This window comes from Zingiber officinale, chromosome 2A (genome assembly GCF_018446385.1).
Source record: "Zingiber officinale cultivar Zhangliang chromosome 2A, Zo_v1.1, whole genome shotgun sequence".
Lineage (NCBI taxonomy): Eukaryota > Viridiplantae > Streptophyta > Magnoliopsida > Zingiberales > Zingiberaceae > Zingiber > Zingiber officinale.
Genome location: NC_055988.1, coordinates 99,545,395 through 99,570,144, shown reverse-complemented (window position 1 = coordinate 99,570,144; position 24,750 = coordinate 99,545,395). Strand labels below are relative to the sequence as shown.

The window sequence follows — 24,750 nt, the reverse complement described above, 5'->3', positions numbered from 1 at the left end:
TTGGCCCTTTGTTTTTCTCCTTCTTTTTCAATTTTGGGCAGTCATTCTTGATGTACCCTTCTTCTTGACAATTATAGTATCTTACTTTCTATTTTCCCGGAACAAACTTCTTATCCTGAGACTTTTTAAATTTGTTAGATTTAAAAAACTTAGAGAATTTTCTTACCATGAAAGTTGCTTCATCTTCGTCAATCGATGAGTCTAAATCTGGTCTGCTCTTCTAAGCTTGTAGTGCTAGGTTCTGATTTGGTCCCTTTCTTTGTCCTATACATCAAGACTCGAATAATTCAAAAGTAGAAAAAAGATTTTCTAGTGTACTTATCTCAAGGTCTTTGGAGATATAGTAAGAGTCTACTATAGATGTCCATTCGGTGTTCTTAGGAACACATTTAAAGCATACCTTTTGAGAGTCCTGATTAGTTACAATTTTTCCAAGATTCATTAATTTGATGATTAGCTCCTTGATTCTTCTGTGTAGATGAGCAACTGATTAGCCTTCTTTCATCCAGAGGTTGTTGATTTGGTTCCGGAGCAAGTCCTGTCTTGCTAGCTTTGCTTCGGGCATTCCTTCATATTGCTCCAAGAACTTCTCCCAAAGATCTTTTGTTGATTCATAAGCTTCGATTCGACTAACTTTTTGGGGTGAAAGTATGCTCAGCAGGTGAAACTCGGCTCATCCGTTCACTATAAAGTCGGCTTGTTCTTTTTAGTCAATTGATATTCCTCCTTTTAAGCTTCTTGTTGGTCATTGGGGGCTACACAATCATATTTAATTATTAAAAGTAATTCAAAATCAGTTTTAAAAGTGTGAAGGATGAGGAAGCATCTGAGGGACGTAATGCTGATTGAGGAGGCTAAAAGACAAGGTCAAGTTGTATGGGCAATGACGAGTGCTAAGTGATTATACTCAGGGTAAAAATTCTAGTGTTAGGGTTTACCAGTTGACTGGTATATGTCCCAGTCGACTGGTCGTTAAGAAACAACAAGTGTGAACTTCTGTTTACTCAACCTAGGGTGACCAATCGACTGGTATGTTCATCAGTCAACTAGTTAGTTGACTGGGAGAGAATAGAATATTTTTGTTCTCTCAACCGAAATGGACCAATTAACTGGTGTCTTCATCAGTCCACTAATACCAGTCGACTGGTATTGAGCTGTTGGGGGTGTAATGATCAATTTTTCATAGAGGCCAGTCAATTAGAAGCAGAAAAATAGCTTGGATATTTTCTCCCAAGATCTATATAATGGAGCTTAGGATGACTGGCTTAGGCGATGAAATTAGAGGTGGTTAATCCTTAATTAGAGTCTTTAAGCTCTCGTGATCCAAGTGTTCTTGATTAAGATTGTAGCGAGGTTTCTCCACCGAGAATGAGTTGTTCACTAGCCGAAATTATCGGGGATTAATCCAGTGACGGATTGAGAGATGGTCCACCTTATGGACATACCATGGAGTAGGAGCATTACCTCTAAACCACGTTAAACGAATGTGTAATTATGCCAGTGTCAAAGGTCCCAACAATCTTCACCGGACTAATTGTCGGAAGAAGCATGAGTCAGAGTTATGGTCTAGACCGAATGCCATATGAGGTATCTTCATCGGACTAACCACCCTAAGAAACATGAGTCAGAGCCATGGTCTAGACTGAATACCATGCGGAGTAGCCTTGAATGAAGTTTAGAAAAGGCTTGGAACAGGTCAAGAGTAACTGGATGCTTACGGGGAGACTCGGAGCAGGTTAACAGTGACCTGATACTTGCGGGGAGGCCTATAGTAGGTCAAGAGTGATCAAATGCTCAAGAGGAGACCCGGACCATGAGAGTAATGATGATCTTTCATTTAAGGAGAGATTATTAGAATACAATTAAAGTCCCACATTGTAAATACATGGAAAAGAACATGAGTTTAAAAGATGAAAGATATATCCATTGGTATGAGACTTTTTTTAGTAAACCCTAAAAATAAATCTATGAGGACTTAGGCTCAAAGTGGACAATATTATACCATTGTAGAAATACGTGAATTCTTTTGATCATAACAGATCTCTGAATGAGCTTCAATTTGGCATGTAGAACGCCCCATTTTGATACACGAATAAAAAGTTATAACCTCCGAAAGTATATAGTTAACACACTAGCACCACAGCAGTACTAGTGTGTTAACTGCCTATTTTTGGAGGTAATAACTTTTGAGTCAAGTATCAAAATGAGATGTTCTACTTGTAAAATTGAAGCTTATTCTGGTATCTTCGATTTGACGCATAGAACGTCTCGATTCAATGCCCAAATCAATGTTGTGGCCTCTGAAAATAGGTATCCAGCACACTAACACTACTGTGGTGTTGGTTTTTAAAACCATCACCATTGTGGTGCTAGGGTGTTAAATGTCTTCTTTGGGAGGTCATAACTTTCGACTTGGGTAAAAAAGAGCATTATTGTGATGCTAGTGTGTTAAATGTAATGGTCCTATTAAGGCCGGCTAGAGGGGGTCAATAGCCCTACAAATAAGTTAGGAAAATTTCTTTTGCTATCATTCTTAGCAAAGACAAACACAGTTAGATGAACAAAGATAAAAACATAAACTTAAAAGAAGAGGTAGAAAGTTTTTACTTAGTTTACAACTAGGAAGGTTGCTGACTAAGGCGATGTAAAGCTCTATTAAAGATTTCCTTTTAATGAAGGTGGAGTAGCCTCTTAAAATTGTTGAAAGTGTAGACTTTAGAAAATAGAAAAACTATTTGAGTACAAATGTGTATTAAAACTAAGAGGATCATAGCTCAATTTATAACTTACTGGTAGAAAGTAGTCACTTGATGATATGGCAGATTCCGGGCACTAGGACCAGGTCCGGGCACCTCCACTGGTCGCCTTGATCCACTTCACAATGACTTCATGATAAGCTCCTTATCAGTACCTGAGCACCTAGATCGGTCCGGATGCCTGGAGGCTGATGCCATGGACTCCAAATTTGATCCTCGTTGCAACGGCTCGACGAGGCGCCTGTCCATGGCCCAAACTTGTTCGGGCGCTCGGACCTAGTCCGAGCGCTGGAGTCTTGGCGCTTGGACTTTGTGTTGACTTGTTCGGTTGCTTCTCCTATCACTTGAGTGATTCTTTGTCCATCTAGACTTGAGCTCACATAAACCTAACTTCCCATGCAAACTTTCCCCCGGCTTCTTGTCCCTTCGAAGCGTCACACATTTCCTTCTCATCCGTCGATGTACTCTTCCGCAGCTCCTCGTTCTTCGGATGCACCAATCCCATCGACTCACTTCCCATGCCATCCTTCTTGCACGTTGCGTCTGCTACTTGACTTCCTGTGTTCCTAAGTTCTCACACACTTAGACACTAGGCATCAAAACGTAGAGCCTAACTTAACCTATTTGATCATATCAAAACTCACCCGAGGTATTTACAATCTCTCTCTTTTTTATGTGCATCAACCCAATTTAAGTTAGGATAAAACAAATAATAAAATAAGTAATTTTTACAAGTACATACAATAATTTGACAATTATAATAGGTAAAGAAAATTTGCAAATTAAATCTTATATCTCCCCCTAAATTTAATCTCTAATCTTCTCCCTTTTAATCACATAAAAAAATCAAGGAAAAACTAAAAAAATATTAGAAAATTTTGATAATTTTTTAAGGGGGTTTGAAACTGTATTTTTAGTAATTTTTCTTTTTACATAAATTAATTTTCAAAAAGTACTGATTTTATCCATTAATTCTTTGCTTTGATATAAATAAATTAAAATTTATTTTTAAGTTTTAAAAATCCTAAAACTTTTTTGTCAATAACAATCATAAGTATTTGAGATATGATAAAATTTTCACCTACAAAATATTTATAGTTTAACAATAATAATATTTTTGTACAGTTAATATTATTTTTAAAATTAATTTTAAAAAAAGGTTTTTGAGTCATAAAAATTTGTCTAATTTTTTAAAATATTCAAAATACAACAATAATATTCCAAAAATCAAGTTATTCAAAATTAATCTCCAAAAGAAGCTCACCTAAATTTAAAATTACCTTTTTCGATAAAAAATAATCGTTAAAAAATCTTGAAAAATTTAATCTAATAAAAAATAGACTTCATTATCACATAAAAAAATTTAACACAAAACATGAACAGTAGGTATACGAACTAATTAATTTTATAAATAATATTAAAATTTAAAGTAAATTAAAATTAAAGCATGTATAAAAATTAATTTTAATCAAACTAAGCATGATTTAGGAATCCAAAATTGTAGGACCCTTGGCAACTGGCTAGAAGGGGGGTGAATAGCCCTGCAAAGGAAAACGAACCTTCCTCAAACTTTATAGCTTTATAAGAATCAACACTTGCATAAAAGAAATAAGAGACTAAATAAAGAAAGGAAGAGGGACAAAAGGTTTACTTGGTTATAACTGGGAAGTTGTTAATCCAAGGAAGATGAAAACCTCACTAATGCATCCTTAAGGCGGAGAAGCCTCTTACAACAATTAAAACATTCAAAATGCAAAGCTAAACTCAAATAAAATTCATTCCAAGTGTTGTTCTGAACCATTGGGACCGGGGATGTATTTATAGCCCTGGTTGGGGTGCTTGGAAATGTTCTGAGCGCATGGAAGGGTATAAACTTTTATCCCCGTCATAACAAAATGCACCACATTGCATTCTGGATATATGCTCTAGGCGCTCGAAAGGGTTTGGGGGTGCCTGGAGTCCGGGCGTCTCAACCCAAAAAGTCAACATTTTGTTGACTTTTTGGTTGGGTCTTCCACTCCGGTTCTGATCACATTAGTTTGTGTCTTCCACTCCGGCTTCGCTCGCTTGAGCGATCTCGGCCATCCGGAATAGGGCTCACCCGAACTCAACTTCCGGCCTTCTCGAGAGAACTTCCGCTCCAGCTTCTCATCCCTCGGAAACGCCTCGCGCCTCCTTCTCGTCCACCTACGTACTCTTCCACAGCACCTCATACCTCGAACGGACCGAGCTCGTCGGCTCTCTCCCATGCCGTCCACTAGCTGCATCTTTCGCTCGACTTCTTGTGCTCCAAAGTTCCTGCACACTTAAACATAGGGGTTAAATACCAACAGGATCTAACCTGACTTGGTTGATCACATCAAAACTACCTTGGGGTACTAACAATCTCCCCCTTTTTTATGTGAATAAATCCAAGTTAAGTTAGGGTAAACCTAAAAAATAATAGTTATAGAAATAACAGTTATAAAATTTGTAAGTAAATTAGCAAGTACAAAAATTAAATTGTACTATCCTCCCCTTAGACTTAATCTTCACTACACCCCTTTTTTATCACAGTAAAAATGGGGAACTTTAAAAATATTATTTTAAAAAAATAAAAGTCTAAGGGACAATTCTAGAAAAATATTAAAGTTTAAGCTTCAAAAAATCTGGATTTTAAAAAACAAATTAACATATATAAGGCAGAAAAAAATTTATATGAAGTTGAAATTATTTTTAAGCAAAAATAAAGTCTTTTACACATTAAATATTTTTATTAATAATTAAAAAAAATTAACATTTAGAAAAGTTTAAAATTTTTCTTACAAATAAGTGATAAAGTTATCTTTCTTGAAAAAATTAACTTCTAATTAATTTCTAACAAAATTTTTGACAAACAATTAAAAGTATTTTTTTAACAACTAAATATTTAACAGTTAGTCAATTAAATACACATTTCAATAATTAGCTTTCAGGCTGTGGCGAGACACTAGATCTTCTTGGATATTGGAACAATAACCATTTCGAGACAAAGTCTTTTAATTAATGTAAATATTTAATTTTCTTTCTAAAAGCCAAAAAAAAAAAGTAATCTAAATATGATTTTGGAATCCAAAATAGATTCCTTCCTACAAGATTGATCAAAATTTTCTTAGGAATATATTTCTGTGATATTTTCCTAATTTAGCCCTTATGGTATTTAAAATGTGAATTTAAACCATTATATCTTCTAATATTTTGAACATGTGAGCATGCACGTTCCTTCAAATATTCTATTTCTATTTTCAATTTTTTATTTTTATTTTTTCAAGATCTTCTAATCGACAAGATATAGCTAAGGTTGATTTTAACTCTTTATTTTTTTTCTATCTTACAGTAATTTTTCGATAACACTTTTATGAACAGAAATAACTTGTCAGGAGGAAGAGACCGTATTTGACTTACCTTGTCAATCCCGTAATCTGAAGCTCCCCATAAAGTGCTACTTTCTTCCGATGTCACTCCCCCTTCATCAATGCTCTCGATGCTCATTTCAGAGGAGCTTGCTTCGTCTTCATCTTCTTGGTGACTTGCCACTAGCGCAAGTCCGGTGAGGGCTTCTGTCTATGATTCGGACGACGTTTCGTCCCACGACACTTTTAGATTATCCTTGGTCTGGGTTGACTTCTTATTCTTTTCCTTGTCCTTGTTCTTATCCTTGCTCTTCAATTTAGGGCAATTGTCTTTCATGTGCCCTTCTCCATTGCAATGATAGCATCTTATCTTTCTTTTCCTTCTATTACCCTGCACTTGATTAAATTTATTAGGTTTAAATAATTTTTTAAATTTTCTTACCATGAGTGTCATTTCGTCATCGTCGAGATTAGTTCAGAGTCTCGTTCGTCCGTTTTTGCCTTTAAGGCAACATTGTGCCTTGGCTCTTTCTTCAGATCTACACATATTGTTTCATGAACTTCAAGCGTTGAAAATAATTCTTTTAACGTACTTAATTCTAGATCTTTAGATATATAATAAACATTTACTAATGATGTCCATTCAGTAGTCCTACGAAATGTGTTAAGCGTATACCTTAGTGAATCTCGGTTGCTTACGTTTTCTCTGAGATTCGTAAGTCCGGTGATGAGTTCTTTTATTCTTGAGTGAAGGTGTGCAATGGTTTTGCCTTCTTCTAACTTGATGTTACTGATTTGATTCTTGAGCAGATTACGTCTCATGAGTTTTGCCTTGGAAGTCCCTTCGTGTAGTTCTAGGAATTTCTCCCAGAGCTCCTTGGCTGACTCGTAGGCTCCGATTTCGCTGACTTCTTGAGGTGATAAAACTCTAAGCAAGTGACGTTCTGCTTTCCTGTTTGCCATGAAGTCAGCTTGCTCGTTCTTCATCCATTGGTATTATTCTTTACCCTCTGGTACTACAAAATTGAATTTCATTATTAAAAGTAAATCGAAATCTATATTAAAGAATGTCTCCATCTTTTTCTTCCAGCTCGCGAATTCCCCCTCGAACTTCGGTGGGTAAATGCTCGGTCCAACGATCTCGTGTGTTTCGTTCGGTGGTTAGTCCTCCTGAAGTGAACCCACTTTGGTACCAATTATAGGACCCTTGGCGGCCAGCTAGAAAGGGGGTGAATAGCCTTGCAAAGGAAAATGAACCTTTCTTGAACTTTATAGCTTTATAAGTATCAATACTTGCATAAAAGAAATAAGAGACTAAATAAAGAAAGGAAGAGGCACAAAAGGTTTACTTGGTTACAACCGGGGAGGTTGTTAATCTAAGGAAGATGAAAAGTTCACTAATGTCTCTTTTAGGCAGAGAAGCCTCTTACAACAGTTAAAACACTCAAAATGCAAAGTTAAACTTAAATGAAATCAATTATAAGTGTTCTTCTGAACCATTGAGACCAGGGTTGTATTTATAGCCCTGGTTGGGGCACCTGGAAGGGTTCCGGATTCCTAGAGAGGGATAAACTTTTATCTCCGTCGCAACAGAATGTACCACGTTGCATTCCGGATAAAATTCTGCTCCGGGTGCCCCAACCCAAAAAGTCAACATTTTGTTGAATTTTTTGTCCGAGTCTTCCGCTCCGGCTCCGCTCACTTGGATGATCTCGGCCATCCAGAATAAGACTTACTCAAACCCAACTTCCGGCCTTCTCAAGCGAACTTTTATTCCGGCTTCTCATCCCTCGGAAGCGTCGCGCACCTCCTTCTCATCCGCCTGCGTACTCTTCCGCAGCACCTCATACCTCGGACGCACCAAGCCCGTCAGCTCTCTCCCATGTCGTCCTTTTCGCTAGCTGTGTCTTTCGCTCTACTTCCTGTGCTCCTAAGTTCTTACACACTTAGACACAGGGGTTAAATACCAACAGGACCTAACTTAACTTGGTTGATCAGATCAAAACTACCTTGGGGTACTAACAAAAATAAGTTTATATGTACTAGATTTATTAGAAAATTTTATGGAATATAATTCCTAGAGATTTTTCTAATTTAGCTCCTATGGTTCCTAATATACCAATTAAGTATGTTGTAATGTTTGAAATTTCTTTTTGAAACGGACATGGAATTTTTTCATAATTTCTATTTGTTTTTTCAGTTTATCATTTTTCTTCTTTAATTTTGTCAAGGTGCTCTAACAGACATGCTATTGCTAATTTTGCTTTGAGATCAACATTATCCTTTTTTAATTTTATATATTTAGACCTTAACTTACAAAAAGATCTAGACATTAATTTAATATCTGAATATAGTTGATCAGGAGGGTAAAAGACATACCTCACTTATCATGTCTGATCTGAAGTTGGATTCTCCCTCTTCATTGTTGTTGTGTTCTGAAGTAGCTCCCCATTTATCGATGCGAATTTTGAACAGACTTTCTATGCCTTCTTTTTGGTAACTCACCGTTAAAGCTAGCATATTGCTCCATCTCAAATTCTGATGATGACGTTTCATCCCAAGTCGCTTTGAGGTTCTTGTGTTTAGACTTTCTTGCTCCTTTATCCATCAATCTAGGCAGTTGTCTTTGATATGCCCCTCTTCTTGACAATTGTAGCATCGAACCTTTCTTTTACTTTAGATTAACTTCGTTGCCTATTTCTTACGAAAGTTATTAGACTTAAAAAACTTTGAAAACTTCTTTACCATAAAAGTTGCTTCGTCTTCGTCGAGTGATGTGTCGCAATCTGATTTGTCTTTCTGGTTAGCTATTAGTGCTACGTTTTGACTAGGTTCCTTTTCTCATTTTAGACCTGCCCATCTAGACTCAAGTAATTCTAATGTAGAAAATAAACTTTTTAACGTACTCACCTCTAGATCCTTAGAGATGTAGTAGGAGTCTATGATCAATGTCTAGTCCGGGGTTCTTGGGATAGCATTACGAGCATACGTTAGGGAGTCTCTGTTTATTACCATTTCTTTAGATTTGTGAGTCCGGTGATCAACTCCTTCAGTTTAACGTGCAGTTGAGCAACCGACTCTCCTTCTTTCAGCCGGAGGTTTGTCAGTTGATTTCAGAGTAGGTTCCATTTTGCTAGCTTAGCCTTCGAGGTTCCTTCATGCAACTCTAGGAACTTCTTCCAGAGTTCTTTGGCTGACTCATAAACTCTGATCCAGTTGATTTCTTGTGGAGGTTAAATGCTCAGTAGATGGAACTCTTCTTTATCGTTAGCCATGAAGTCTGTCTACTGCTTTTTGGTCTAGAGGAACTTCTCCATCTCTTTATCATTCTTATTCTTGGGTACTTCAAAACTATATTTAATAGTTAGAAGAATTTCAAAATCAGTCTTAAAGAATACCTCTATACGTTGCTTCTATAGCGTGAACTCTCCGTCAAACTTCAACAGGTGAATGCTCGATATGGTTATCGTTTTGTTATTTCAATTGGTGGTTAGTCCTTCTTAAAATGTCCTTGCTTTGATACTAATTGATAGTCCCATTGACACTAGCTAGAGAGGAGGGGGGGGTGGTGAATAACTCTGCAAATAAGTTAGGCAAGTTTCTTTTGCTATTGTTCTTAGCAAAGACAAACACACAGTTAGATAAACACAGATAAAAATATAAACTTAAAAGAAGAGACAGAAAGTTTTTACTTGATTTACAATCAGGAAAGTTACTAATCTAAGGCGATGTAAAGCTCCACTAATGATCTCCTTTTGACGAAGGCTGAGTAACCTCTTACAATCGTTGAAAGTGCAGACTTTAGATAATAGAAAAAATATTTAAGCACAACTGTGTACTCGAACTAAGAGGACCAGTGCTTAATTTATAGCCCACTGGTCAAAAATAATTGTTTGATGATGTGGCAGATTTCAGGTGTCTGGACCAGGTTTGAGCGCCTCCATCGGTAGCCTTGATCCACTTCGCAATGACTTCATGATAAGCTCCTTATCGGTACTCGGGCACCTAGATCGGTCTGGGCGCCTGGAGGCTGCTGACGTGAACTCTAAATCTGATCCTCGCTGCAACAGCTCGATGAGGTGTTTTTCCTTGGCCCAAACTTGTCTGGACGCTTGGACTTGCTCCAGGCACTTAGACAAGTCAACTTTATGTTGACTTAGCTTGTTCGGCTGCTTCTCTAGTCGCTTGGGTGATTCTTTGACCATCTAGAGTTGATCTCACTCAAACCCAACTCCAGCCTTTTCCTCAAGCAAACTTCCTCTCAGTTTCTCGTCCCTCGGAAGTGTCGCACACTTCCTTCTCGTCCGCCGATGTACTCTTCCACAGCTCTTCGTCTCTCAGATGCACTGATCCTGTTGACTCACTTCCCGTGTCATCCTTCTCATTTGCTGTGTATTTTGCTCGACTTCTTGTATTCTTAAGTCCCTGCACACTTAGACACAAGACATCAAAAAATGCAAAGTCTAACTTAACCTTGTTGATCACATCAAAACACACTCGGGGTACTTACAAAATGTCTACTTTAGAAGGTTGTAACTTTTGACTCATGTATTAGAACAGAACGTTTTACGTGCCAAATCAAAGCTCGTGGACACCATAAATATCATCATTGCACTATCTTCTTTAATTACATGTCAACCTTTTAGAAATTCAAATCTTTTAGGCAAACCAATGAGTTTTGATTTAGAGAGCTCTGATCGGGTTTATTCTAAATGCTACATATTTCTAAAATGCCCCTGAGTGTATATGTGCTCAGAGATATCAACTTGAAGTTATTAACCATAGTTATCAAAAAAATTTCAAAGTTTATGACTTTAAGACAATTGAAATATACACATAACTTATTGTAGGATGTCCTAGGCATGAACACCATAAATATTCATTGCACTATCATCTTTCACTACATGTCAACTTTTCAAAAATCCAAATCACTTAGATCCATCAATAAGTTTCGATCAAAACTCATTGATAGATTTAGAGAGTTATGATTGGACTCATACCAACTCCATGGATTTATGTAGTATTCTAGAGTCTAAATATATTTTCATTTATTTTTTTTTTTAAATCAACACTACAACAATACTGATATTTAAATCATTGATTTTAAATACACACCACTATGATATTAGTTTTTAAAAATAAGCATAATAGCCGTTGGTCTATTAAGCTATAACTCTAATTTTTAAAAATTAATATCATGGATAAAAAAACGAAAGAATATAGGAAAATTTAATTTAATTTAATTTTAAAAAGTGAAAAAATCAACTTTGTCAGATGGATAAAACGGGGGAAAAATTGTCTCTCTGAGCATATTTAAATCTCGGTGTGCTTTTAGACAATCTTAAATTTTGAGTGCGTCCCATTTTTATTTTTTCCCAAACCACCCATCTCCTTATTTTTAGTTGTAACTAAAACTTAACAGAAACATTTGTAATCGAGTGAAATTATAATATTTTAATATAATTAATAAAAAATTTAATTTATGTTTGTCATATAATTAAAAAAACTGAATCAAATTTAGTATCGTGCTCATGTTTCATTCTGTCCCTTTTTCAAAGAAAGTGTCATTCCAATTCTTACTAGTTAGTTGTTTCTCACATCACTTGCAAGGTAGGCTCAAGGCATAGACTATTAAAAACTATGTCTAAGTCTTTAGGCCATCAAATTTAATATATATATAAATATATAATTAAAGATGAATATTAGTTTAGAAAATTATGTGTTTGGATATTAAATATTTTAAGTTATGGTTAAAATAAATTGGAGTCTAGATTTATTTTTATTGGTAAATTTAATTTTATACATTGGATCAATAATTTTTAATACTTTATAGATTAAAGTTAAATTTGTTAGTTTTTATTTTTTTACTGTCAAAATTAAATTTGATTGGTAATTTTAATTTTTTACTATTAGATTTGGCTAGTAATTTATTTTTATGATTATTAAAATTTGATCTAATTTTTGATTTTTTTATTGACGAAAGTTTAATTTACTGACCAAACTTAAGTATATATATATTTTTTTGAAAAAAAATACTTTTGAAAGCTAAAAGCATATTTGAAGTTACCACTAATACGGAATCTTTGAGAAGAATTTATTATACTTAGCGACTATATCTAGTATTTAAATTTATTATCTTTAGGCCGCAAACAATAATTTTACCATTACATTAAGATTATTTTTCATTAAAATTAAAATTTATTGATATTTTTATTTTAAAATAGTAATTATAATGTATATTAATAGTATTATAATAATTTATTACTGCTAAATTAGTTAGTATTTTTAATATTTTATTAACAAAATTTAACTTATTTTATTTAATTAAAAGTATTTATTATTATAATATATATATATATATATATATATATATATATATATATATATATATATATAAAGTTATTGTTATGCAATCTAGTTTAAATATTTCTAATAATATTTTTTAATTGTAAAAAAATATTAAGGTCTTAAATTTATTTTTCTGCCTAAGGCTTCAAGAATGGTTGAGACGACCTGATCACTTAGTGCCATGCAGGGATCAATGATGTCTTGTGTGATAATTTAACCATATCCAACTCCATGCTAATGTTAATGTAATGCTAATGCCAATTGCAATAATATAACCATAAACTAGTTAGAGTCGTAAATGAATCAAAAGTTCAAGTTTATTTATGTTTATTCAATATATACAAGATCAATATAATTAAATGAATAAATTTGAACAACTCATTAAATTAAATAAACAAACTTGAACACAATTATGTTTAATTCATTGATGTTCATGAATAATATTCACGAATAAAATTAGAGAATCATGTTTGTTTTGATCAAATACCGTAGATGGTCAAGTCACAGAACAATGAACGGGTTGACGTGCATGCTCTTTGGAGATCGTCGCCGAGGAGGATAAAAAAGACTTAAAATGCACTCCAAGAGAGAGTTAGAATGACACTGAGGATGAATCCCGACAGACCACTCCGATACTCAAGTTAGAATTTTTCTTGAGTATGGAGAAGTGTGTAAGGAGAAGTAGATGATCTTTTAAAGAGTTATAAATGTGCATGTTTCTTTGAGATGTGTGCATCCATTTATCATGTGTTCTGATATGTGCGCTTCTGTTATGCACGTGCTTCATGACATTTTTGTTTTCCACATCTTATAGGCAAAATGGTCCCATGAATGAAGCGATTATGGAGTCTCCTTATCCACATGCCCCTCCCCTATGCTTTTTAAGTGAGCCGCATAAGATGTGGGCCTGAGACTGGAGAATTTGAGGTCGATGTTTAGTGACCTTGAGGATAAATGAAGTGAGTAACTGAGGCAGAGTCAAAGATAAGATCAGCGCCGAGTTAGAGATGAGGTCTGTGACTGAGGCCGAGTTGGAGACAAGCTTGCTGACCATGGCCTAGTCGGAGATGAGGTTGAAGACTGTGGCCGAGTCGGAGATGAGGTCAATGACTGAGGCTGAGGTAAAGTCGTAATAGCATATTTGTCTCTGGGCGAACTCGACTGCTTGGGATGAGTGTACTGAGCAAGTTTGACTAAACCTGAGTCATTTCTTGGCTGAGTCTGATTACCTTTGGGTCACATCTTATCTGTCTTGACTTTATATTATCAAATTCAATAATTAATCAAGCAAGCTTAAAAATATAAAATTTTCAAATAATCAAATAAAATTGAACCAAGCTATTGTAAAAAAGAAACTAAGTCAAACTTAAACAACTACTTCAATGATTTGATTCATTTTAAACTCAACCCGGTTTAACTCGATTACTTTATCAAACAATTGCAAATTTAAATACCATAGAACTCAACTCGTTTAGCTAATGACTGACTCGATTACTTGTCATTGAATACTCAAGTGAAGATGGTCATTTTGCCGTAATACAATTGCAGTATCGTATTCCTAATTTGGATTGTCCTTATTGGAGCAGAAAAGATGGAGTTGTCATTTTAACAGTTTGTCAAGGTGGCCTCGTATATTTTAAAATGGATACATCAAGATTTAGAGAGTGATAGGTTGGGCGCAACTTACTTTTTTTATAATTCACGTATTCAAATTTCACCCAATTAATTTTAAAAATAAAAGCTAACGGATTTTTTTTTCATTTGCCTATCAAATAAATTTAAAACACAACTTATAGCTATTGGTGCTGTCCAAACTTTTAGAAGGTGCTTTTTATAAGTAAGAAATTAAAACAAAGCCCTAACCATTTTTTATTTAAAATAAATCAATTTAATAAAAAATAGAAAATTATAACTTTGTCAAAAATATTTAAATTTATCAAAATTATTTTAATATATCAAAATAGATTTTGACCATATTAAAATAATTTTTTATTAAGATTAAATAGATATAAAAAATTCTCTATATAAGTCGAGCTAAAAATAAAATATTTATTTATTTTAACATATTGTCCAAATTTTAATCTAAACTGTAAATTAAGTTGGGATAAAAAAAAATTGCCTCTAAATTATTAATTCCGTTAAAAGATTCGTTTTTTAAATACTCAATTTGGAGGCCGGTGGCACATCGCCGCCATCGACGTCGGCCCTGCGCTGGACAACTCCCTGGAGTGTTCGCCGGAAGCGGAGATGAGTCCGCATCTTTTCGAGCTGAAGCGTTTGAGAAGCTTGTCCCTATTCAGGTGCTTTACTGATCAGTCCGTCGCCGGCGGCGCCTCTGTCTCAGGACTGGCAGAAGCTGTCCGGAAGCTTAGAGACGCTGGAGTTCCGATCCAACGCCGGCCTGAGAGGAGGAATCCCGCCCGGTCTCGGCCTGCTCTCAAACCTGCAGTCGCTGGTTCTGGTGGAGAATTCATTAACCGGGCAGCTGCCGCTGGAGCTGGGGAACTTGGTGCGTCTCAGACGGCTCTCTCTCACCGGGAACCAGTTGCCCGGTCAAATCCCGGCTTACGACGACTGGAATGAGCTGCTGATTTTGGACTTGAGCAGGAACTCCTTGTCGGGTCCTCTGCCGCCGTCGATCCTTTCCATGAATGCGCTCCTCAAGCTCGACCTGAGCAGCAACCAGTTGAACGGGCAGCTGCCAGTTGCGAAGCAGGGGAGCCTGACGCTGCTCAATCTGAGAAACAACAACTTCTCCGGGGTGGCGGGAGTCGCCGGCATGGCCGCGCTGCAGTACCTGCTTCTCTCCGACAACCCCCTCCGTGCAAACCTCGCCGAGCTCGGACTGGAGAATCTCAGGAATCTGATCGCCTTGGATCTCTCGAACACTAGCTTGCGCGGCGAAATCCCGAGAACGATTGCGAAGCTGAGGAGGTTGAGATTTGTGGCGCTGAACGACAACGATCTGAGCGGAAGAGTGCCCAAGAGCCTTGAATATCTGACTGAGCTCCACGGGCTCTACCTGAGCGGGAACAATTTGAGAGGAGAGCTGGAGTTCTCGGATGAGTTCTATGCGAGGATGAGGAGCAGTTTGCTTGTCGGAACAACGCTGAGCTCTGTTACAGAGCTCGAGCAGGAAGCCGGCGGGTGGCGCCGCCTGCCGGGGTGCGGCGGTGCTGGAACTAGCCGCCGAATTTTTCGAATAAAACTCGTAGCCATCGTGTCTCAAGTCGTCGGGATAGATGATTTGTATGCAATTGAGAAAATTGTACACACATACTCAATCCAGGGGCGGATCCAACAGGCGGTCACCCCTCTTTGTCGGCCTCTTTGTCGGCGTTGAAATCTTAGTATGGGATTCTATCGTTGGAAATAGAGCCCTTTGTTTCATATAAAAATCATTCCTCCATATTTAAATTTTTGGATCAGCTTCAATCTCAAATGCGGATTCACATACAAATTATTTTAGAAACCGAGTGGAGGTAGTTTTCTTTTACCATTTCCTATAATTTGGGGACGTCGTCGAGCAGTAGGGTCGACGAAATTGAAGGATGCGTTAAGGTTGTGCGTTTTGGGAGTAGGTTTTTGCATCATCTGCCATTGGCCATTACTATTGTGATCGCAGCCGGCCACCATCGTGAAGAAATCTAAAGAGAAACACGAGAGAAGATGTAAAAGAATGCAGTGGTTAGACGTAACCAACGTGCCTAATCCATATACGGTAAAAGTTTTATCCACCAGAATCTATAATTAGGATTACATTGTATGTATTTATTAAGATAGAAGTACTCTTATATTATTTGCATTCCCAAATTAACCAGCGTCTCCAAATAACCACGACTTGACTATGTCAGGGAATACGATCATGTTTTGTGGACTACAGTTGCATAAACGGCCTAGCCGTACTTCCCACCATGGCCATGCCGGTGGCTATTGCCACCTCATACTCCGCAATCTCTATTTTAATGAATATACATCCCTTCACAGAAAAATGCACATCCGACAAATTTCACCTGAGGCGCTGAGTTGAGATGCATCATGATTCATATCTGGTAACCAGAGAAATTAGTCTAAGTTCTTTATTATAGGGTGCATTTGATTGGGAATTATTTTGAATAATTTTAATTATTAATTTAAAGTTATCAATAAAAATCTTATTTAATTTAGATAATTGATGATTTTCGAATAATATTCTATGTCCGACACGTCAATAAAAGGGATATGTAATCAGGAATCGAAAAATCTCAGAAAACTGAATTTTTTTTTATTCCGAAGTTAACGAATTTTATTTACCCAAAATATCCTAGGATAAAAGAAAAATGTGACAAAAAAGAGAAGCATAAAAATATAAAATAATAAATTTTAAAAAATTTAAAAAAACATAAAAAATTAAAAAATTTTAAAAATTGTAAAAAAACTTAAAAATAGAAAACATTAAAAAAATAGAAAAACATAAAAAATTGAGAAAAAAAATAAAAAAAAAACATTAAAAAAATAAAAAACGTAAAAAATTAAAAAAAATTAAAAAGTAAAAAAATAACTAAAAAACATAAAAATATATAAAAAAAGGAAAAATGTAAAAACTAAAAAAAACAAAAAAAATGGGAAAAAAATGTAAAAAACAAAAAAAAATAAAAAAAAACAAAAAACGTTAAAAAATAAAAAATAAAAAAGAAAAAAAATTAAAAAAATAAAAACATCAAAAAAACAAACAAAATAAACAAATATATATATAAATAAAGAAAAAGAAAAAGTAAAAAATGTAAAGTTAAGTATAATTGGTTTTGTAATTGAGGGTAATATAGTAAAATATTAAACTAGATTATTCATTAAAATCTTCAAACAAATAAATTTTTGGTGCATTAGCTAAATTGAACCAAACAACATTTGGTTATGTTTTATTCCCCATAACCTTGGTTATGTGATTACCTGGTAATCACATAACCAAGTTTATATATGATAACTTGAACCAAACACATCCTAATTGATTTTGTCAACACGTTTGTAATATTATCAGTGGACCTTTGCAACTAATAATCTTATATCTATCTACTTGGTTCTCGCATATTTTATATATATGGGTATTTAATAAGGTAGAGTCAATTTATATTGTGATAATTAAGTGTCATTTATTTGATGAAAAATCTCTCTCTCTCTCCTCTCTCTCTCTCTCTCTTTCTCTCTCTCTCTATATATATATATATACACGCACGTAATTTTTCATCAAATAGATGACACCTTAATTATCACAATATAAATTGACTCTACCTTATTAAATACCCAATTCTTTAACTAACCATGTAAGTCACAACGCTTCCTTGAAAGTTTTTGTTACTATCATATACTCTAACTCAGTAGTGGATAATGTAACTATATATTGTATCATGGACTTCTATCTACTTGGTTCTAGCATATTTTATATATATGGGTATTTAATAAGGTAGAGTCAATTTATATTGTGATAATTAAGTGCCATTTATTTGATGAAAAATCTCTCTCTCTCTCTCTCTCTCTCTCTCTCTCTATATATATATATATATATATATATATATATATATATATAAAAATAAATAAATAGATGATACCTTAATTATCACAATATAAATTGACTCTACCTTATTAAATACCCAATTCTTTAACTAACCATGTAAGTCACAACGCTTCCTTGAAAGTTTTTGTTATTATCATATACTCTAACTCAGTAGTGGATAATGTAACTATATATTGTATCATGGACTTCTAACATATCGGTTGATCTTGCTCGTGAACATCGACGATGAATCATCAATGAGTTTGTTATGTTGCCAACTTAATTGCCAATTGTTGAGTAATAACGAGGATGATGATCGGGTGGGAAGTCTAGCTGAAGATAAATAAGAAGAAGAGGGTTATAATGACAGTCAAGATGAAGAAAATGAATATTAGGATTTTGATGTACATAGATGTGCATATGTACCTGGATACCATAAATGATTACTTTTTATAAGGAGATCCGACACTTTTTTCTTCTATTTTTTTCATGTTGTAATTATTTAATTCCTTAAATATTGCAAGATTTGTTCACGTTGTTGCTTTTTCTGAAATAGTCTGAGATTTGTGTGATAATTATCTTTTTCCTAAATAATCCGAGACTGGCGCGACGATTTATTCTTTTCCTGAAATAGTCCTACGTCTTGTGTTGCCAAGAGGCCAGGAAGCCAAAGGGCAGTAACCCAAGAGTCGAGAGTTGGGAGGCTAAGGAGCCGAGAGACCTAATAGTGGGGATGCTAATGAATCAGGAGGTTAAGGAGTCGGGGGACTAAGGAGTCGGGAGACTAAGGAGCCGGGAGGCCCAAGAAGCCAAAAGGCTGAAAGTCGGAGGGCGCTAAACTTTCCTTTGTTGGAACCATCTCAGCAGTTTTCACCCATCTTCTCTTATCCACGTGGCACCTACTGATCATTCTCCGAATCACAAGTCTCTCATTCAAGTCTAATCAAAGGAGGCGAGAATCAGATTGACTGGATTGTTGTGTAATCAGAATGATCTCATCTGCCTCATCTGCTTAAGTCATGCGAAAGGTCCATTACATATTATAAAGTGATTATGCATTAAATGCTAGCATGCCTCGGTCATCATATCTTTAAATGCAATCATTCATTTTAAGCATGTCACCGTGTCATCTACCCTGATTCTTGATCCCATAATTTATCAATGAGCCTCTGAGCTTGCATCATATTAATGTGATAGGACTTGTAGCAGGGAAGACTATGTATGTTTAACAAGTAATGATTACTTTTGAGTTTTTACTTGTCCCATGTGATTGATTCTACGATGGAAGATCTATCCTGCCCTTATGACCACAAGAATCCAACGATCCCTATTAAATGAGTCAAACTATATTAAGTTAGATAAGAGCATTCTTGTATAAACTTGTTGATTCTTCACTCGTCATTTCTTCATCTCCTTCATCTTCGAGTTTTCTTCTCTTCCCAGTAAGTTGTTTCCGTCCATATTTACAAATCTTTCTTTCATTAGTCCCTTGGTAGCACATTTTGTTGGGACACTTCAGGGCTAGGGGTGAATAGCTTGCTCGCTTCGATAATGAGTTGCTGCAGTGGAAAATACAAAACCAAGCTCCTCCAATGCTAATAAGTAGAATTTACTTGGCATCTACTTCAAATGAGGTAACTAATCCAAGGATATGCCCCTCTCTTACACATCCGCTATGAATATACTTCTTCTTGGAAATACTCCGGAGGCGAAGAAGTCTCGTACAAACTCTCAATACAACAAGATCAATATAAGAGAAACAAATACAAATGAAATTTTACAAGATTTATAATAATGAAACCCTAGCTTTCACTCTTATTGTTTGGAAACGCCTCTTGATACTTGGACATGCAGCAGCACTTTGTTCCAAGAAACTTCAAGAACCGACGATGAGAATCAGAGAAGAAGTGGAGAGAAGTAAGTCCAAAAAGAACTATTGCGTTTGAACTCGCTGTCACCTTTATATCTACGCTTTTAGGGCTCCAAATCAATTGGGTCTGCTCCTAATCGATTGTCACGTCAGATCCTAGCGATCGCAGTCGTCCAAAGCTCGCAACCTGCTCAACGGTCATATCCCAATCAATTGACCAATTAATTGAGGAGGCTTCAATCGATCAACCAATCAATTCAAAGTACCTCTGTGCTCTCGCAAAAGACCCGGAATTGATTTACCAATCGATTTTGGCTACCTCACGATCTCGTGAGAAAACCCAGCCCAATTGGGAGTAGCCCAATCAATTAGTTGATCGATTGGAAACCTTTCTATGCTTGTGAGAATGGTTACCGATCGATCAGCTCTCTTAATTGATCAACTGATGGATTGGGCTCTAGCTCAATTGATCACTGTTAGAATGTATACTAAAAGCCTAATTTTTGGTATAAACATTTATCTAGAAATAAGAATCACATTGGTCAAATGTCTACATTTATGTAGTTGTTCAATTAATTTATATTGTAGATAACATGGTGTGTGGTGTCACACACAGAGGATCATGTTATCAGTACCTTATAAATTATAAACAGTAGCTCACGATTAAGATAGAAAGGAACAAACCATTGGAAGGTCGTAGTGTAATTAGGTATTAGTTTATCTTAACTATATAATTACACTAGTACACTTAGAGTGTATTGAGTAGGACCATTAGAGGTCGTTTCTTTTATACTGACTTTATAAAGGAACAAAGACCTCAATTATTATGGAAGTGTGTGCTCTTAATCCTAATATAATAATAAGCATATATATTTGATATTTATTTCTTTAATTTATCAATGGGTAAGATTTAGTTCGATAAATCAATAAGCCCGATAAGTTGAGAAATGATATCACTTATAGTGTGTGTTGTTGATTATAGAAGGAAACTGTGTCCTAGTAATCTAAGTTGAGAATGTCCCCAAGAGGAGCTCATAAGGATTGTCATGTTAAACCCTGCAGGTGGACTTAGTCCGACATGACGATAAGGTTGAGTGGTACTACTCTTGGACTAAGATATTAATTAAATGAGTTGTCAGTAACTCACTTAATTATTGGGCGTTTGACATCTTAAACACAGGGAGGCTAACACACTCATAATAAGAAGGAGCCCAAAATGTAATTTGGGATTGGTGCGGTAGTTCAATAATAGTTCTCTAGTTGAATGAATTATTATTGATAAAATTAAGTTGTGTGCTCTGGGCGAACATGGGATGCTTAATTTTATTGGGAGACCAAAACCAATTTCTCCTCTCGGTCCCTATCGTAGCCTCTTAATTATAGAGTACTATACCCACCTATACCCACCTTCTTACCCATCCTATAGGGGTCGGCCAAGCTAGCTTGGAGACCAAGCTAGGGCCGGCCATGGCTTGGTTCATGGGTGAATTCGTGTGGCCGGCCCTATCTTGAACTCAAGCTTAGGTGGCCGGCCCTATTAAAATAAAAAGAAATTTTAATTTAAAAATTTTTTCTTATGTGGATAACATGATTTAAAAGAGAGTTTAAAAATTTAAATCTTTCCTTTTATAAGATTCTACAAAAGATTAAGAGAAGAGCTAAATCTCTTTCCTTATTTGTAGATTAAAAGGTTGATTTTAATTTTGGTAAAAACTTTCCTTTTAATCATGTTCATGATTTAAAAGAAAGTTTAAAAATTAAAAATTCTCTTTTATTAGTTTCTACAAAAGATTAAGAAAAGATTTAGTATCTTTCCTTATTTGTAGATTGAAAGGAGATTTTAATTTTTAGAGATAACTTTCCTTTTTGGAAATTATCCACATGTTTAAAAGAAAGATTTTAATTTATAAAATTTCCTTTTTATTAACCAATCATGAAGGGATAAAAATTATTGAAGAAATTTTTATAAATTTCCGGAAACAAATTAGGAAGTTTTAATTCTTGTTTTAATTAAAACTTTCCTTGTTTTGGGGAGAAAGTGGCCGGCCAAGAAAATTGATTTTTAATTAATTAATTTTTTCTTTTTCATGACAAAAGAATTAAGGAAGTTTTTATTAAAATTTCCTTATTTTCCAAGACCAAGGATTATAAAAGAGGGGGTAGAGATGCCTTAATGGTGAACGACTCTATTCTTTTTCTTCCTCTCTTTTCTTCCTACGTGTGGCCGGCCCCTAGAGGTTTCCCTTCCCCTTCTCTTTTCTCCTTCTTGTGGTCGAGACTTCATCACCTCTTGGAGACATAGAAGTGGCCGGATCTAGCTTGGAGAAAAGGAGAGAAAGGAGGTTTGTTTCTTGCATCCCTTGGAGCTTGGTTGGTGGAAAAAGTTCTTCATCCTTTGGAAGTTTTTGCTTGGCCAAAACTTGAAGGAAGGAAGAAGAAGGTGCCTTGGTGGTTCTCATCTCAGAGGATCATTGCCCACACAATGTCCGAGGTTAGAAGAGGAATACGGTAGAAGATCAAGAGGTCATTAAAAGTTCACAAAGAAAGGTATAACTAGTAATTGTTTCCCGCATCATACTAGTTTTATTTCTTTGTAAAAATACCAAATACAAGAGGCATGTGATTCTAGGTTTCGAATTAGTTTTCGATGTTGTGTTCTTTTGTTTTCTTTTCGAACTTGTGCTTCGATTGTTCTTTTTGGTTAACCTAAAGTTATTTAAGGAAATTAAATATTAACTTTCCTTAAAAGGCTTTGTCTAGGCGGTGGTGGTTGTTCCCATATCCAAGAAGGCCATGTGCCTCGCCATACAGTCCTGGAAGCCAAATTTGGAAATTAATATTTAATCAACTTTGTGACCTAGGTGATTTTGATCGAACGTGTTAAGTTCCGCAGGCGATTCAAGTTTAATTTAAAAGAACACATGATAGCTAGGAAAGGTTCAGATCTTGTACAAAATTTTTGTACAGAGGAACTATTAGGTTTTCCAAGTATCATCCAACAATTGGTATCAGAGCTAGAGTTTTGCCTCTGTGTATTTGGTATTAGTTTAATTATGCACATGTCATACATAATTTAGGCAGGATAATAGTAGGATGTGCTAACTTTGTAGATGCAGGATCCAACTATTATGGCTTATAGTTATTATGTGTGTGATTGGACCCTTCGACATGTCAAGGGCAGTTTATTGTGTGTACATGATTGTATTATAAATACAGCAGGAGCTGTATTTAGTTTTATTAGGATTTTATTTTTTGATCTAGTTACATGTACATTCCTTTTATGGAATATAGGATCGATGGATGTAAATTTTATTTTATGTTCGATCTAGTTTACATGTACATTCCTTCGAGGAATATAGGATCGAAAAATGTAAAATTCTATTTATGTCGCGGATCGAATCTTGCAAGGCGTGGAACCTTTTGAGGACCAGAGGCGCAGCGGAACAAGAAGCAAGATGGATGCGACAACTAGACCCGGTGGCGGTGGCCAAAGATGGCAGCAGTTATGGTTGGCGACACATGGAGGACAACAATAGATAAAAGTCATAATAGTTGAAAATTAGTTTTTCTATTTATTGTTTTTTATGCTGTGCTGTGTGTGCTTGTTAGTATGCATGCTAAGTAGGCTAGCATAGTCAAAATTCTTCACTTTAAATAACTAAGTGCGAGAGGGATTTATTTTTTAAATAAATTTCACGGTCTCCATTACTGGTTTATAAGTGATGCAACAAGCTTCCGCTGCATACTTTACTATAATTTTTTAATCGATATTCACCCCCCCCCCCTCTATCAAATTCATGATCCATCAAGTAGTATCAGAACAGGTACCGCTCTGATTTGGTGCAACCACCAATCAAACAGGGGTGAAATTCTTTTCTATTTTTTTGTAGTTCATTCGTCTCTTTTTTTTTGGTTTTTCGTAATATTCCAAACTGGTATTGTTACCTTTTTGGAATTTTTTTCGTTACAATTTAATCTGAATTGGTGTAACACCAATTCAATTGATCTATTTTATTTTATTCCGCACTGCTAATCCAAGACCAAGTCTTGGGACCCCTCATCTATTTATTTAATTATGTGCATGTTAAAAAATGTCTTAAGTTAAAGGGTTCAGCACAGTACGTCCTCCCCAATTCAACGGGGGTGATTTCCCTTACTGGAAGAAGCGGATGGAGGTCTACCTAAAGACATATTTCGACCAATGGTTCAGCGTCACCAGAGGCTACAAGGTGCCGGTCGACAACTCCGGAATTCCAATGGACCCAGAACGTGGACTCCGGACATGAAGAAAAAATCGTCAACAGACTTCAAAGCACTCAACACACTACAATACAGACTGACGAAGGAAGAGTTGAACTGGGTAGGACTGCATCAAAACGCTAAAGAGTTATGGGACAAGCTGATCGAACTACACGAAGGAATAAGCGACGTCAAGGTAACGAAGCGCGACCTTCTTTTAAACAGATTATTTAATATTAAAATGCAGGAAGGAGAAACGACGAGTCAGCTTCACGTGAGGATTAAAGACATCCTCAACGGACTCCACATGATAGTCCATCAAATGGAGAATCGCGATCTAATCAGGTATGTGTTAAACGCTTTTTCGCGTAATACTTTGTGGGCATCTATCGTGGATGCCTACAAAATTTCAAAAAATTTATCTAAGTTAAAATTAGATGAATTATTTTGAGAATTAGAATTACACGAGCAAACTAACGCCAGGACCGAGAAAGGTATTGCCTTATTTGCAGGTTCCTCCAAGGAAAGAACGAAGACCAAGTCTGAACATGAAGATGAGTCTGACCAGGATTCCGAAGAGGAAGAATACCTGGTGAACCTGGTAAGGAAAATGTTCACCAGGAGGAAGAAGACCTT

General features: G+C 35.6%; 1 pseudogene; it reads left to right on the top strand.

The window, feature by feature from the left end:
* Positions 1-13,542: 13,542 nt before the first annotated feature.
* On the top strand, positions 13,543-15,661 carry LOC122043842 (annotated as a pseudogene).
* Positions 15,662-24,750: the final 9,089 nt, after the last annotated feature.